This window comes from Lissotriton helveticus, chromosome 5_1, assembly GCF_964261635.1.
Source record: "Lissotriton helveticus chromosome 5_1, aLisHel1.1, whole genome shotgun sequence".
NCBI lineage: Eukaryota > Metazoa > Chordata > Amphibia > Caudata > Salamandridae > Lissotriton > Lissotriton helveticus.
Window position 1 is genome coordinate 1994069286 of NC_136065.1, and position 14964 is coordinate 1994084249.

The following is a 14964-nucleotide window of genomic DNA, read 5'->3' on the forward strand; positions in this document are numbered from 1 at the left end:
AAACACCCGGATACCGCCAGTCTCCTGTCAGGGGCTTACATTGTAGTGAGCCTGTAGTTTACTCAGTATGTAAGTCCTAAGTTTGCCATGGTAGACCCTAGATGTTTGTTTGAGACAAAAATGGGTAAATAAAAATTCTTAAAAGAGCCAGGAATGCGCTCAATAAGAAAAGCTCTCACAGCTCTGCGCTGCTAAGTATGAGTAACAAGGAGAGAGGTAGGGAGAGTACACTGACACTCTTGTTCCCCGGTCAGTAATCAATAATCAAAAGAAAAGTGTCTATGGAGGCTAAGCCGTCCTAGGGAGCACAAAAAACAACCACACTGGGATGTTGAAGAAAGCCCTCACTCCCCACCTAGTGATGACATGCTTCATCATCGGGCCCCACCAAAGAGACCGAGTGTCTCTTTGGTGTGCTGCAACGCCAGGATTACTGCGGAGCGGGATGGTGAGTATAGGGCGTGTTGAGTGCAAATGTGACCTAGTGAGTGGTGGGGGTATTAAAATGGTCAGTAGTGTATCTGAGGTAATAATTTTATTAAATGATCACTAAAGACACAAGATGTTAAAATATGTGAGGAAACAGTCCACTTTAATTGAGTGGTGGATTCCTAAAGGGTAGTCGACATGTTTCTTGCCATCGAAACGGTGTTAATTTACCCGGCAATTCATCAGGACTGTGTGTGGTAAACCCTGGCGGTATGGGCACTCTAAGGCCCACCCTTACCTAGGGACGTGAGTGTGAAAATTAAATAAAAGTGAAAAGAGCAAAAAAATTAGGAATGATTGAACTATTCCTAATTACTCCTGGTTTAGGAGGCTTCTACTTGTCGTTTCTGCACCTGGAAAATAAAAGGACAGAGACATACAGGTAGGACAGAACAAACACTTAGAATTTCTGCTGGTTGTTACTGGTTGTTATTGTAAATATCGTGCTCCAAAGGTGAATATCATTCTAGCTGTGGTAGAATAGCGCTATGGTTAACACCACCTATTAGCCCAGGGTTCAGATGAGCTATGAGAGGTGCGGTGTCCTATTCGTGGTACAGACTAGTTGTGACTAAGGAATAAAAAGGTGAAAATCTTCAAAGAAGATCGTCAACTCAGCGATCAATATAAAAGTAATAGAAAGATCGCAATCAAGTTAAAATGTCTCACTTTATAGGTGTTGAGAATGAACACCATGGGTCTCAGGAGGGGGGTGGAAGCGTATTCGGCACACCCTGTCGAATGGCAGATCAAAGGAAAAAGGAGAAAAAGGCGTAAAAACAATGCAAAACCCCTTTGTAAAACGGAGTGAGATCGGTACTTAGCTTGGTACTATAAGCAGGTTCCAACTTACGCCCTTGACGCTCAGCACCCGCAGTCTACCTACGTCGCCCTCGAACCGGACCCCGACGATAATGAAACGGGCTCGGTTCATTGTTTATAAGCAAAGTTGCGAGGCGGTGATTGCTTCCGGGTGGGCGTGGGCTCGTGACCAGGCACGTCGTCAGACTCGCGCTACCAATCGGAGCGCTCTGGAGGCAATGACGATCAGTCACGAGGGATGTTGGTTGCTTAGTAACCTGGGTAAACATTCTGCGCACTAAACGCGGAAGTGTTGGTTGGGACTGGCGCGGTGAAAGCGCATTACAAATTGGAGCATTCGGGGAATGACGATTGGTCACAGAGAATGTTGGTTGCTTAGTAAGGTATATAGTATTAACACGGTAGTGTTTTAACAAGTAAAAGCCGCATCTCAGCTATTAGTGCTATTTGTGGGTATCTATTGATAGATGGAAAAAGGAGATTATGGGATCACAACTTTTATTGCTTTTAATGGATATCTATTGGTAGATGGTAGACAGAAGATTCCAAAAATGGGGAAGTTGCCATACGGTTGTGGTGGTAAGGGGTAATTAGCCATAGGTAAACACCCGGATACCGCCAGTCTCCTGTCAGGGGCTTACATTGTAAAGAGCCTGTAGTTTACTCAGAGTATGTAAGTCCTAAGTTTGCCATGGTAGACCCTAGATGTTTGTTTGAGACAAAAATGGGTAAATAAAAATTCTTAAAAGAGCCAGAAATGCGCTCAATAAGAAAAGCTCTCACAGCTCTGCGCTGCTAAGTATGAGTAACAAGGAGAGAGGTAGGGAGAGTACACTGACACTCTTGTTCCCCGGTCAGTAATCAATAATCAAAAGAAGAGTGTCTATGGAGGCTAAGCCGTCCTAGGGAGCACAAAAAACAACCACACTATGATGTTGAAGAAAGCCCTCACTCCCCACCTAGTGATGACATGCTTCATCATCGGGCCCCACCAAAGAGACCGAGTGTCTCTTTGGTGTGCTGCAACGCCAGGATTACTGCGGAGCGGGATGGTGAGTATAGGGCGTGTTGAGTGCAAATGTGACCTAGTGAGTGGTGGGGGTATTAAAATGGTCAGTAGTGTATCTGAGGTAATAATTTTATTAAATGATCACTAAAGACACAAGATGTTAAAATATGTGAGGAAACAGTCCACTTTAATTGGGTGGTGGATTCCTAAAGGGTAGTCGACATGTTTCTTGCCATCGAAACGGTGTTAATTTACCCGGCAATTCATCAGGACTGTGTGTGGTAAACCCTGGCGGTATGGGCACTCTAAGGCCCACCCTTACCTAGGGACGTGAGTGTGAAAATTAAATAAAAGTGAAAAGTGCAAAAAAATTAGGAATGATTGAACTATTCCTAATTACTCCTGGTTTAGGAGGCTTCTACTTATCGTTTCTGCACCTGGAAAATAAAAGGACAGAGACATACAGGTAGGACAGAACAAACACTTAGAAATTCTCCTGGTTGTTACTGGTTGTTATTGTAAATATCGTGCTCCAAAGGTGAATATCATTCTAGCTGTGGTAGAATAGCGCTATGGTTAACACCACCTATTAGCCCAGGGTTCAGATGAGCTATGAGAGGTGCGGTGTCCTATTCGTGGTACAGACTAGTTGTGACTAAGGAATAAAAAGGTGACAATCTTCAAAGAAGATCGTCAACTCAACGATCAATATAAAAGTAATAGAAAGATCGCAATCAAGGTAAAATGTCTCACTTTATAGGTGTTGAGAATGAACACCATGGGTCTCAGGAGGGGGGTGGAAGCGTATTCGGCACACCCTGTCGAATGGCAGATCAAAGGAAAAAGGCGTAAAAACAATGCAAAACCCCTTTGTAAAACGGAGTGAGATCGGTACTTAGCTTGGTACTATAAGCAGGTTCCAACTTACGCCCTTGACGCTCAGCACCCGCAGTCTACCTACGTCGCCCTCGAACCGGACCCCGACGATAATGAAACGGGCTCGGTTCATTGTTTATAAGCAAAGTTGCGAGGCGGTGATTGCTTCCGGGTGGGCGTGGGCTCGTGACCAGGCACGTCGTCAGACTCGCGCTACCAATCGGAGCGCTCTGGAGGCAATGACGATCAGTCATGAGGGATGTTGGTTGCTTAGTAACCTGGGTAAACATTCTGCGCACTAACCGCGGAAGTGTTGGTTGGGACTGGCGCGGTGAAAGCGCATTACAAATTGGAGCATTCGGGGAATGACGATTGGTCACAGAGAATGTTGGTTGCTTAGTAAGGTATATAGTATTAACACGGTAGTGTTTTAACAAGTAAAAGCCGCATCTCAGCTATTAGTGCTATTTGTGGGTATCTATTGATAGATGGATAAAGGAGATTATGGGATCACAACTTTTATTGCTTTTAATGGATATCTATTGGTAGATGGTAGACAGAAGATTCCAAAAATGGGGAAGTTGCCATACGGTTGTGGTGGTAAGGGGTAATTAGCCATAGGTAAACACCCGGATACCGCCAGTCTCCTGTCAGGGGCTTACATTGTAAAGAGCCTGTAGTTTACTCAGAGTATGTAAGTCCTAAGTTTGCCATGGTAGACCCTAGATGTTTGTTTGAGACAAAAATGGGTAAATAAAAATTCTTACAAGAGCCAGAAATGCGCTCAATAAGAAAAGCTCTCACAGCTCTGCGCTGCTAAGTATGAGTAACAAGGAGAGCGGTAGGGAGAGTACACTGACACTCTTGTTCCCCGGTCAGTAATCAATAATCAAAAGAAGAGTGTCTATGGAGGCTAAGCCGTCCTAGGGAGCACAAAAAACAACCACACTGGGATGTTGAAGAAGGCCCTCACTCACCACCTAGTGAGCCCACGCCCACCCGGAAGCAATCACCGCCTCGCAACTTTGCTTATAAACAATGAACCGAGCCCGTTTCATTATCGTCGGGGTCCGGTTCGAGGGCGACGTAGGTAGACTGCGGGTGCTGAGCGTCAAGGGCGTAAGTTGGAACCTGCTTATAGTACCAAGCTAAGTACCGATCTCACTCCGTTTTACAAAGGGGTTTTGCATTGTTTTTACGCCTTTTTCTCCTTTTTCCTTTGATCTGCCATTCGACAGGGTGTGCCGAATACGCTTCCACCCCCCTCCTGAGACCCATGGTGTTCATTCTCAACACCTATAAAGTGAGACATTTTAACTTGATTGCGATCTTTCTATTACTTTTATATTGATCGCTGAGTTGACGATCTTCTTTGAAGATTTTCACCTTTTTATTCCTTAGTCACAACTAGTCTGTACCACGAATAGGACACCGCACCTCTCATAGCTCATCTGAACCCTGGGCTAATAGGTGGTGTTAACCATAGCGCTATTCTACCACAGCTAGAATGATATTCACCTTTGGAGCACGATATTTACAATAACAACCAGTAACAACCAGGAGAAATTCTAAGTGTTTGTTCTGTCCTACCTGTATGTCTCTGTCCTTTTATTTTCCAGGTGCAGAAACGATAAGTAGAAGCCTCCTAAACCAGGAGTAATTAGGAATAGTTCAATCATTCCTAATTTTTTTGCACTTTTCACTTTTATTTAATTTTCACACTCACGTCCCTAGGTAAGGGTGGGCCTTAGAGTGCCCATACCGCCAGGGTTTACCACACACAGTCCTGATGAATTGCCGGGTAAATTAACACCGTTTCGATGGCAAGAAACATGTCAACTACCCTTTAGGAATCCACCACTCAATTAAAGTGGACTGTTTCCTCACATATTTTAACATCTTGTGTCTTTAGTGATCATTTAATAAAATGATTACCTCAGATACACTACTGACCATTTTAATACCCCCACCACTCACTAGGTCACATTTGCACTCAACACGCCCTATACTCACCATCCCGCTCCGCAGTAATCCTGGCGTTGCAGCACACCAAAGAGACACTTGGTCTCTTTGGTGGGGCCCGATGATGAAGCATGTCATCACTAGGTGGTGAGTGAGGGCCTTCTTCAACATCCCAGTGTGGTTGTTTTTTGTGCTCCCTAGGACGGCTTAGCCTCCATAGACACTCTTCTTTTGATTATTGATTACTGACCGGGGAACAAGAGTGTCAGTGTACTCTCCCTACCTCTCTCCTTGTTACTCATACTTAGCAGCGCAGAGCTGTGAGAGCTTTTCTTATTGAGCGCATTTCTGGCTCTTTTAAGAATTTTTATTTACCCATTTTTGTCTCAAACAAACATCTAGGGTCTACTATGGCAAACTTAGGACTTACATACTCTGAGTAAACTACAGGCTCTTTACAATGTAAGCCCCTGACAGGAGACTGGCGGTATCCGGGTGTTTACCTTTGGCTAATTACCCCTTACCACCACAACCGTATGGCAACTTCCCCATTTTTGGAATCTTCTGTCTACCATCTACCAATAGATATCCATTAAAAGCAATAAAAGTTGTGATCCCATAATCTCCTTTTTCCATCTATCAATAGATACCCACAAATAGCACTAATAGCTGAGATGCGGCTTTTACTTGGTAAAACACTACCGTGTTAATACTATATACCTTACTAAGCAACCAACATTCTCTGTGACCAATCATCATTCCCCGAATGCTCCAATTTGTAATGCGCTTTCACCGCGCCAGTCCCAACCAACACTTCCGCGTTTAGTGCGCAGAATGTTTACCCAGGTTACTAAGCAACCAACATCCCTCGTGACTGATCATCATTGCCTCCAGAGCGCTCCGATTGGTAGCGCGAGTCTGACGACGTGCCTGGTCACGAGCCCACGCCCACCCGGAAGCAATCACCGCCTCGCAACTTTGCTTATAAACAATGAACCGAGCCCGTTTCATTATCGTCGGGGTCCGGTTCGAGGGCGACGTAGGTAGACTGCGGGTGCTGAGCGTCAAGGGCGTAAGTTGGAACCTGCTTATAGTACCAAGCTAAGTACCGATCTCACTCCGTTTAACAAAGCGGTTTTGCATTGTTTTTACGCCTTTTTCTCCTTTTTCCTTTGATCTGCCATTCGACAGGGTGTGCCGAATACGCTTCCACCCCCCTCCTGAGACCCATGGTGTTCATTCTCAACACCTATAAAGTGAGACATTTTAACTTGATTGCGATCTTTCTATTACTTTTATATTGATCGCTGAGTTGACGATCTTCTTTGAAGATTTTCACCTTTTTATTCCTTAGTCACAACTAGTTTGTACCACGAATAGGACACCGCACCTCTCATAGCTCATCTGAACCCTGGGCTAATAGGTGGTGTTAACCATAGCGCTATTCTACCACAGCTAGAATGATATTCACCTTTGGAGCACGATATTTACAATAACAACCAGTAACAACCAGGAGAAATTCTAAGTGTTTGTTCTGTCCTACCTGTATGCCTCTGTCCTTTTATTTTCCAGGTGCAGAAACGATAAGTAGAAGCCTCCTAAATCAGGAGTAATTAGGAATAGTTCAATCATTCCTAATTTTTTTGCACTTTTCACTTTTATTTAATTTTCACACTCACGTCCCTAGGTAAGGGTGGGCCTTAGAGTGCCCATACCGCCAGGGTTTACCACACACAGTCCTGATGAATTGCCGGGTAAATTAACACCGTTTCGATGGCAAGAAACATGTCGACTACCCTTTAGGAATCCACCACTCAATTAAAGTGGACTGTTTCCTCACATATTTTAACATCTTGTGTCTTTAGTGATCATTTAATAAAATTATTACCTCAGATACACTACTGACCATTTTAATACCCCCACCACTCACTAGGTCACATTTGCACTCAACACGCCCTATACTCACCATCCCGCTCCGCAGTAATCCTGGCGTTGCAGCACACCAAAGAGACACTCGGTCTCTTTGGTGGGGCCCGATGATGAAGCATGTCATCACTAGGTTGTGAGTGAGGGCCTTCTTCAACATCCCAGTGTGGTTGTTTTTTGTGCTCCCTAGGACGGCTTAGCCTCCATAGACACTCTTCTTTTGATTATTGATTACTGACCGGGGAACAAGAGTGTCAGTGTACTCTCCCTACCTCTCTCCTTGTTACTCATACTTAGCAGCGCAGAGCTGTGAGAGCTTTTCTTATTGAGCACATTTCTGGCTCTTTTAAGAATTTTTATTTACCCATTTTTGTCTCAAACAAACATCTAGGGTCTACCATGGCAAACTTAGGACTTACATACTCTGAGTAAACTACAGGCTCTTTACAATGTAAGCCCCTGACAGGAGACTGGCGGTATCCGGGTGTTTACCTATGGCTAATTACCCCTTACCACCACAACCGTATGGCAACTTCCCCATTTTTGGAATCTTCTGTCTACCATCTACCAATAGATATCCATTAAAAGCAATAAAAGTTGTGATCCCATAATCTCCTTTTTCCATCTATCAATAGATACCCACAAATAGCACTAATAGCTGAGATGCGGCTTTTACTTGTTAAAACACTACCGTGTTAATACTATATACCTTACTAAGCAACCAACATTCTCTGTGACCAATCGTCATTCCCCGAATGCTCCAATTTGTAATGCGCTTTCACTGCGCCAGTCCCAACCAACACTTCCGCGTTTAGTGCGCAGAATGTTTACCCAGGTTACTAAGCAACCAACATCCCTCGTGACTGATCGTCATTGCCTCCAGAGCGCTCCGATTGGTAGCGCGAGTCTGACGACGTGCCTGGTCACGAGCCCACGCCCACCCGGAAGCAATCACCGCCTCGCAACTTTGCTTATAAACAATGAACCGAGCCCGTTTCATTATCGTCGGGGTCCGGTTCGAGGGCGACGTAGGTAGACTGCGGGTGCTGAGCGTCAAGGGCGTAAGTTGGAACCTGCTTATAGTACCAAGCTAAGTACCGATCTCACTCCGTTTTACAAAGGGGTTTTGCATTGTTTTTACGCCTTTTTCTCCTTTTTCCTTTGATCTGCCATTCGACAGGGTGTGCCGAATACGCTTCCACCCCCTCCTGAGACCCATGGTGTTCATTCTCAACACCTATAAAGTGAGACATTTTAACTTGATTGCGATCTTTCTATTACTTTTATATTGATCGCTGAGTTGACGATCTTCTTTGAAGATTTTCACCTTTTTATTCCTTAGTCACAACTAGTCTGTACCACGAATAGGACACCGCACCTCTCATAGCTCATCTGAACCCTGGGCTAATAGGTGGTGTTAACCATAGCGCTATTCTACCACAGCTAGAATGATATTCACCTTTGGAGCACGATATTTACAATAACAACCAGTAACAACCAGGAGAAATTCTAAGTGTTTGTTCTGTCCTACCTGTATGTCTCTGTCCTTTTATTTTCCAGGTGCAGAAACGATAAGTAGAAGCCTCCTAAACCAGGAGTAATTAGGAATAGTTCAATCATTCCTAATTTTTTTGCACTTTTCACTTTTATTTAATTTTCACACTCACGTCCCTAGGTAAGGGTGGGCCTTAGAGTGCCCATACCGCCAGGGTTTACCACACACAGTCCTGATGAATTGCCGGGTAAATTAACACCGTTTCGATGGCAAGAAACATGTCGACTACCCTTTAGGAATCCACCACTCAATTAAAGTGGACTGTTTCCTCACATATTTTAACATCTTGTGTCTTTAGTGATCATTTAATAAAATTATTACCTCAGATACACTACTGACCATTTTAATACCCCCACCACTCACTAGGTCACATTTGCACTCAACACGCCCTATACTCACCATCCCGCTCCACAGTAATCCTGGCGTTTCAGCACACCAAAGAGACACTCAGTCTCTTTGGTGGGGCCCGATGATGAAGCATGTCATCACTAGGTGGTGAGTGAGGGCTTTCTTCAACATCCCAGTGTGGTTGTTTTTTGTGCTCCCTAGGACGGCTTAGCCTCCATAGACACTCTTCTTTAGATTATTGATTACTGACCGGGGAACAAGAGTGTCAGTGTACTCTCCCTACCTCTCTCCTTGTTACTCTTGTTCTATTCCAGCCTTATTTAACAGACTAACTTAATTCTCTCTTATTTGTTTAGCTAAATCAGTGACTTGCGGAGTTAATGGGGTTACATTTACTGTTTCCGGAGCACTTGGAGGCAGCCCCCTGAACTTTCTTCATAAGGAGGTCTTTTTATCATCAATCTTCTAATAACTCATCATCGCTTTCATCTAAACCTTCTCTAGACGCCTCTAGATTTTACTGTTTTTCCTTACATTGAACTCCTATTTGACTCTACTGTCAGGACTGGGTATAAACCTGCGATAACTATAGCTTTTCTCCATCTGAACCTCTCGCCTCTCAGTGGGTAACCTGTGAAAAATCTCTTATTCCTTCTACCGCCTCTATCCTTCTCTCTCTCTCAAATGCTTCTGGTTCCCACTCTTCCAATCCTTCATACTGTATGAGTCTAGGAATTGGCTCCAAGGAATTCATTTTGTCTCTCAAATTTTGTAGGATCCTTACGTTAAACGTACCAAACTCAGGAAAGGCTAACATCATCCTTTTTATATTTCATCAAGTTTTCTAACCATACACACGCATGATATCATCGCTCCATCATCATATAAGATGCGGGCGTTTTCAGGGGCGGAATAGGAATTCCCTCCCTTGTCACAATCAGCCTGTCCTTATTAAAAAGATTCTTTAGTTTCTTCCACAAACCCATCTTCAGACTATTCTATTAGTGACTTATTACTAAATCAAAATACCAAATCCTGTCCGTATTTTCCTTTTCCCAGTCTTCAACTTTTATCCTATCCCAGCGCGTCTCAAACCAACTAACCAATCTCAATAAACTAAGTATTTCAAGTCTCATCCAAAGTCAGCGCGTCTCACACTAATCGCCCAATCAACACTCCACTCCCCCGCTGTCTGACAAATGCCAGCGCAGCGCTTTGTGATGTCAGTATTACTCCTACTTCTGACCCTCCCTTTACAATCTGATACACACCCGCTGTTTTCTCCAATACCAGGGCGGCACCTCATGACGTCAGTATCACTCCTGCTACTGACCCTCCCTTTACAAAGGTTCACAGCAATATTTTTCTAACATTTTCTTTATCAATAATGTCTGTTAGCAACAACATAAACTGACAATGATGCTTCTTCTATTCCACTAAATAAAGAGATAATCTTCACTTTTCAAAGAGATTTTCTTACACTGCATGCAAAAATAATGACCAGCGTAATCTTACTTCTTTGTCAAGCTCCGGAATAACCTATCTACTCCTCTCAAGATCGCACCGAGGTATCACAAGAGGGCCTTTTGACGTACAAAGAGGGTTCTCCTGTTACTGTTCTCGGCTTCCCTTACCAAAGTTTCAAAGACGGTAACCCTTCAATATTACAAACTTTCATCTTTCACATAGAAATTTCCCGAAACATAATAACGACAGCCCTACCTAGCTTTTCAGTATTATCACAACAGACAAAGTATTTTTTTCAGTGTGATTTCCTTATCACACTCTTCCAATTCCTTCCCGGGATTCCTCAAGCACCTATTGTACCTGTACTTCTGGACAACATATAAACGAAAACACTAACTCTTTACGTTAATACATATAGTGAATATTCAATAACCATTACCTAATTAATGAATAATTAAACCTGCTACCAAGAAAGTGATCCAGCGCGGACCCAATAATTTGGACAGGGAAGAACACTCCATTATTTCATTTACTTTGGCCCATACACATACACCCTAGTCCCTGTGGCGCTGTTGTCAAGGTTACGAATTTCTTACCACTTCATATTCAAGAGTTGAAATTTTGGACAGTTCATATTCTACACAATAAACCTTCTTGTTCAAATTTCAACTATTTGAAAAATTGAAGGCAACAGTTACTCAAATAATAAACGGATACAAATAATCAAAGACATTGTTTGCAATTTGTTAAATTTATCTAACTCAAAACTAGTCTTTAAAATTACCTCATGAGAGAAAATACACTCTAAACTGTTAACAAATAATCAATCTCAAGATAACATAAGTTGCATGAGGGGATAGATGAGGAGACATCAGACGAGCATAATGAAATCTCGATTTGGGAAAGATAGAGAAAGAGACAAAAAAACATGGATTATAACTACGAAATATTGAAAATATGAACCCAAAGAATAAGAGCGAGGAAAACCACCACCCAGGTCTATGTAGCGGCAGGGAACCCCCAGACAAAGAGTCAGGGATCAAAGACTCTAAGATCAGGATAAAGATAGGACTGGAACAGCTAGGCCTCTCTGCAACCCGACAATCAGCATCGCACCCTTTCTCTCCTCACGCCTAATGCAGCAGCCGCATCTGCCGCCCGCGCTTCTAACCCCGCCCCTAAATCACCTATTCTTTATACCCTTACCATACTGATTCCATCCCACTAAAATTGCTAAAATCACCCTTTCAAGCTACAGGATTGGTCAAAAAGCGAGGCGGATGATCACCCTATCATTAAGTCATACTTCTTTGACTGACCCCATTGTCAGACATATTCACTATACATCCCTATTCTCTCATGAGGTGAAAGTATCGACCTAAGGACAAATTTTAATACATTCATCTACTGTGGATTTTCACAAGGAGTTCACTGGAGTTGGCTGCACGTTAAGCGTCATGTCCTTCACCGGGTCATGCTCTTTCAGCTTGTTCAGCGTTTTCAGCCACACAGTCACGTGGTTCATGCGCGCTGCAAGTTTCACCCGTCACAGTTTGGCTAACAACTCAAAATGGAGACTCGTCCATTTACTAAAAGAATAGAAAGCACACATTTATTAATAATGTGGCACTGAAATCTTCACTGTTAACCACCCACCTTAACTCTAGTCCAGGTTAACAGTTATCCTAGCATAGCATAAACAAAAAGTGGCATTAATAATTATGAAAAGGCAACACATGCCATGCCTTTTTACTACATATACATGCAATATTATTAGAGACTTGATTATTTACGCATTGTGATGATTAATCCATGCATATCGTTAAGCAAATTCCCCATGTGTGGTGTGTAGCTGCATTTTAATTCTATTTTCTACTTAAAATTAGTACGTATTACAGGAGTACTCCATACAAGTGGTTTTCTTTTTCTTTTTCTTTTATTGAATCCCCGCTCTATCAATATTATTAATTGTGTATCGTCTGCATAATTTACAAACAATATCCCAAAAGATTTAATTATGGTTAACAGTGGTCTTAGATACACATTGAACAAAATTGGGCTCCGGACAGAGCCTTGGGGCATCCCATGTTCGATTTCTTTGTATTCAGATATGAATCTGGAAAGAGTTATTGCTTACAGTCTTCCTGAGAGATAGGATTCAATCCATTTAAGCGGTGTGCCTCTCAGACATGCAAGCAGGATCAGTACCGCCGTTCAACCACTGTCAACTTGCATCCTTAATTCATTGGTGGCTAAAATCAGTGAAGTCTCTTTTTAAGTTAGCAGTTCCTCAAGCAAAAGTTCACTGGCTTGAGCTTTGTCTCTATTTTATTGTTACCTGCACGGTCGTGCCACCATTCCGTTTTTGTAGCCCTCCTTCATTAATCCTGCAAAAACATGTAGATCGCTCACTTTGATGACTCTATTTTGGTTTGAACCGCTGTCAAGCGGTTTAAACCAAAATAGAGGAAGGTCAAGATTACTTCCCAAAATCACTACTTTGTGTTGCAAGTGTTTAAAATTTCATTTAAATTCCAATTTTTTTAAATTGCTCATAACATTTAAAATCACCACTACAATTTTGCATGACAGTTCGTATTCAATTTAATAAAAAGTGCTTCCACTACGGTATTTAAGCCTAAATAAAAAATTCTCCTTTCAAGTAAGCAGTTCCCCAAACTAAAGTTCATTGGCTCGAGCTTTTTCTCTATCTTATTGTCTATGACAGCATTGCTCACATTCTGGAGCAAATGCGTGTTTTTAAGGAGGGGTAGAATATAAGGAATTCTTTCAGTTTTTCAATTTATTATTCAGAACTGGCAACTCGGCTGCCTCTGTAATTTCTCTAATATAATCCCTCTCTTTTTGCCTTTGAAATCTCTGTTTTAACCCTTGTGACATAGGCTTCTTGTTTAATCTACAGAAGAGTGGGTTCCTCCTTCTTAGTGTACTCAACCCTTAATTGATCTAGAAATTCCAAAGCTTTCTGGCATAAATGTATTGAAGGGTGTGCCCCATGTTGAGTTTCTGCCTCCTGCTGTTTTTTCTCTAGTTTTTGGGCTTATAGTGTGAGGTTTTCGTAGATGAGATGAAAAGGCAGTGCATTTATGCTATATAACAGCTTTAAACAAGTCCCATTCATCCTTCCTCCTGTTGCCCCAGTCGTGCCTAAAAAAGTGGATCTCTTATATTTGATTTGTATGTCCACATGTATACCTATGTAAATTAGGAGCATGATCTGAAACTGATATCATCCCCATATCAGCCGCGTTGGTTACCGGGGATAATTAGTACTTAATCAGTGTACAAATGTGTGGTGCACATGTGAGTACTATGTATAGTCCTCTTCATCCACATTTAATCCAAATGTCCTTCATCCATAGTTCCCTTAGCTCCTTTTTACATGTTTTAGAGACAGCACTCACATGCAGCTGTCCCTCTGGGGGTCCCAGACTTCATTCAAATCCCCAGCTACAATAATGTCTCCTTCTGAAAATTTGGTTATGTCTAGAAATTCTCTCGAAAATATGTCCTGCATAAAGTTAAGTGTGAATTGTAGCAACTGTATGGGTCCTGCCATATAGCGTACTCTTTAGGATTAAGTATTTGCCCATCTTCTTATATGAATTGGATGTCTTGTTCTGTGAATATAGCTTACACTATTGTGTGTGGACCTCACTCCTGAATAGTTTGTATTAGGGTGTGTGCTGTGTTTTATTCCGTGTTGATCCTTTTTTTCCTTAAGTGTGTTTCAAATCTAATGTCTAGCTGAGGGGCTTTCATACATAATTCCAAACCATACTGTTCTTTTCACTAGGTCATTGACATTAAGCGATTCTACCCTCACTAGTACTGTTTGTGCCCATAACTGTGTCTCCTCGTAACCTATCTTTACTACGACAATTGACTGCCTACCCACACACAATTCTAGTTCTCACAGTGTTTCTCTTTGTCTCTTTTGCATGTATCCCTACCGCCTTTTAGTATAGCGCGGTGTGTATTAAGCCTCAGGTCCTGATGTTGATTCCTGGGGTGGTTCGCAACCCCCTCCCCCCCCCACCCCTTCGCAGCTCAACTACCTTTGCTCTCTTTTCTGTCATTTAATTTAGCCAAATATGCTTTTATCTAAATCTCCCTGTAATATCCAAATGTCTCCCATTGTCTTCTCCCCTTGCCCACCTATTTGGTCATGTCTTTGTTGTCAGATACCTTCCCTTGGTTGAGCAGCAGTACCTATATCTTCTCCACTCTGGTATCATATATCAGTCTTAGATTTCCCTCTCCTTACCTGTTACCCTCTGTTCGTTGTGCCTCATCATCTTCAACAAGTCTCACAGAACTCTTAACTGTTTTTCTTCTGTGTCTTCTCACCATGATCTTTTCCATTATGTGGCTTCAGCAAGTGATATCAGCTTGACTTATTTTCGCTTTTTCCAAGCGCTGATAGTCTGCACTGATTTTGAGGGGGCATCCTCACTCACTTCCATTTCCAACCCCAAGATGTTTGCCG

The 14964-nt window shown here is 42.5% G+C and overlaps 1 protein-coding gene across 1 annotated transcript in view; it reads left to right on the top strand.

Moving 5' to 3' along the window:
* The window catches only part of LOC144753937 (E3 ubiquitin-protein ligase TRIM39-like), a 251227-nt gene that overhangs the window by 142531 nt on the left and 93732 nt on the right, over positions 1-14964 (top strand). The window lies entirely within an intron of this gene.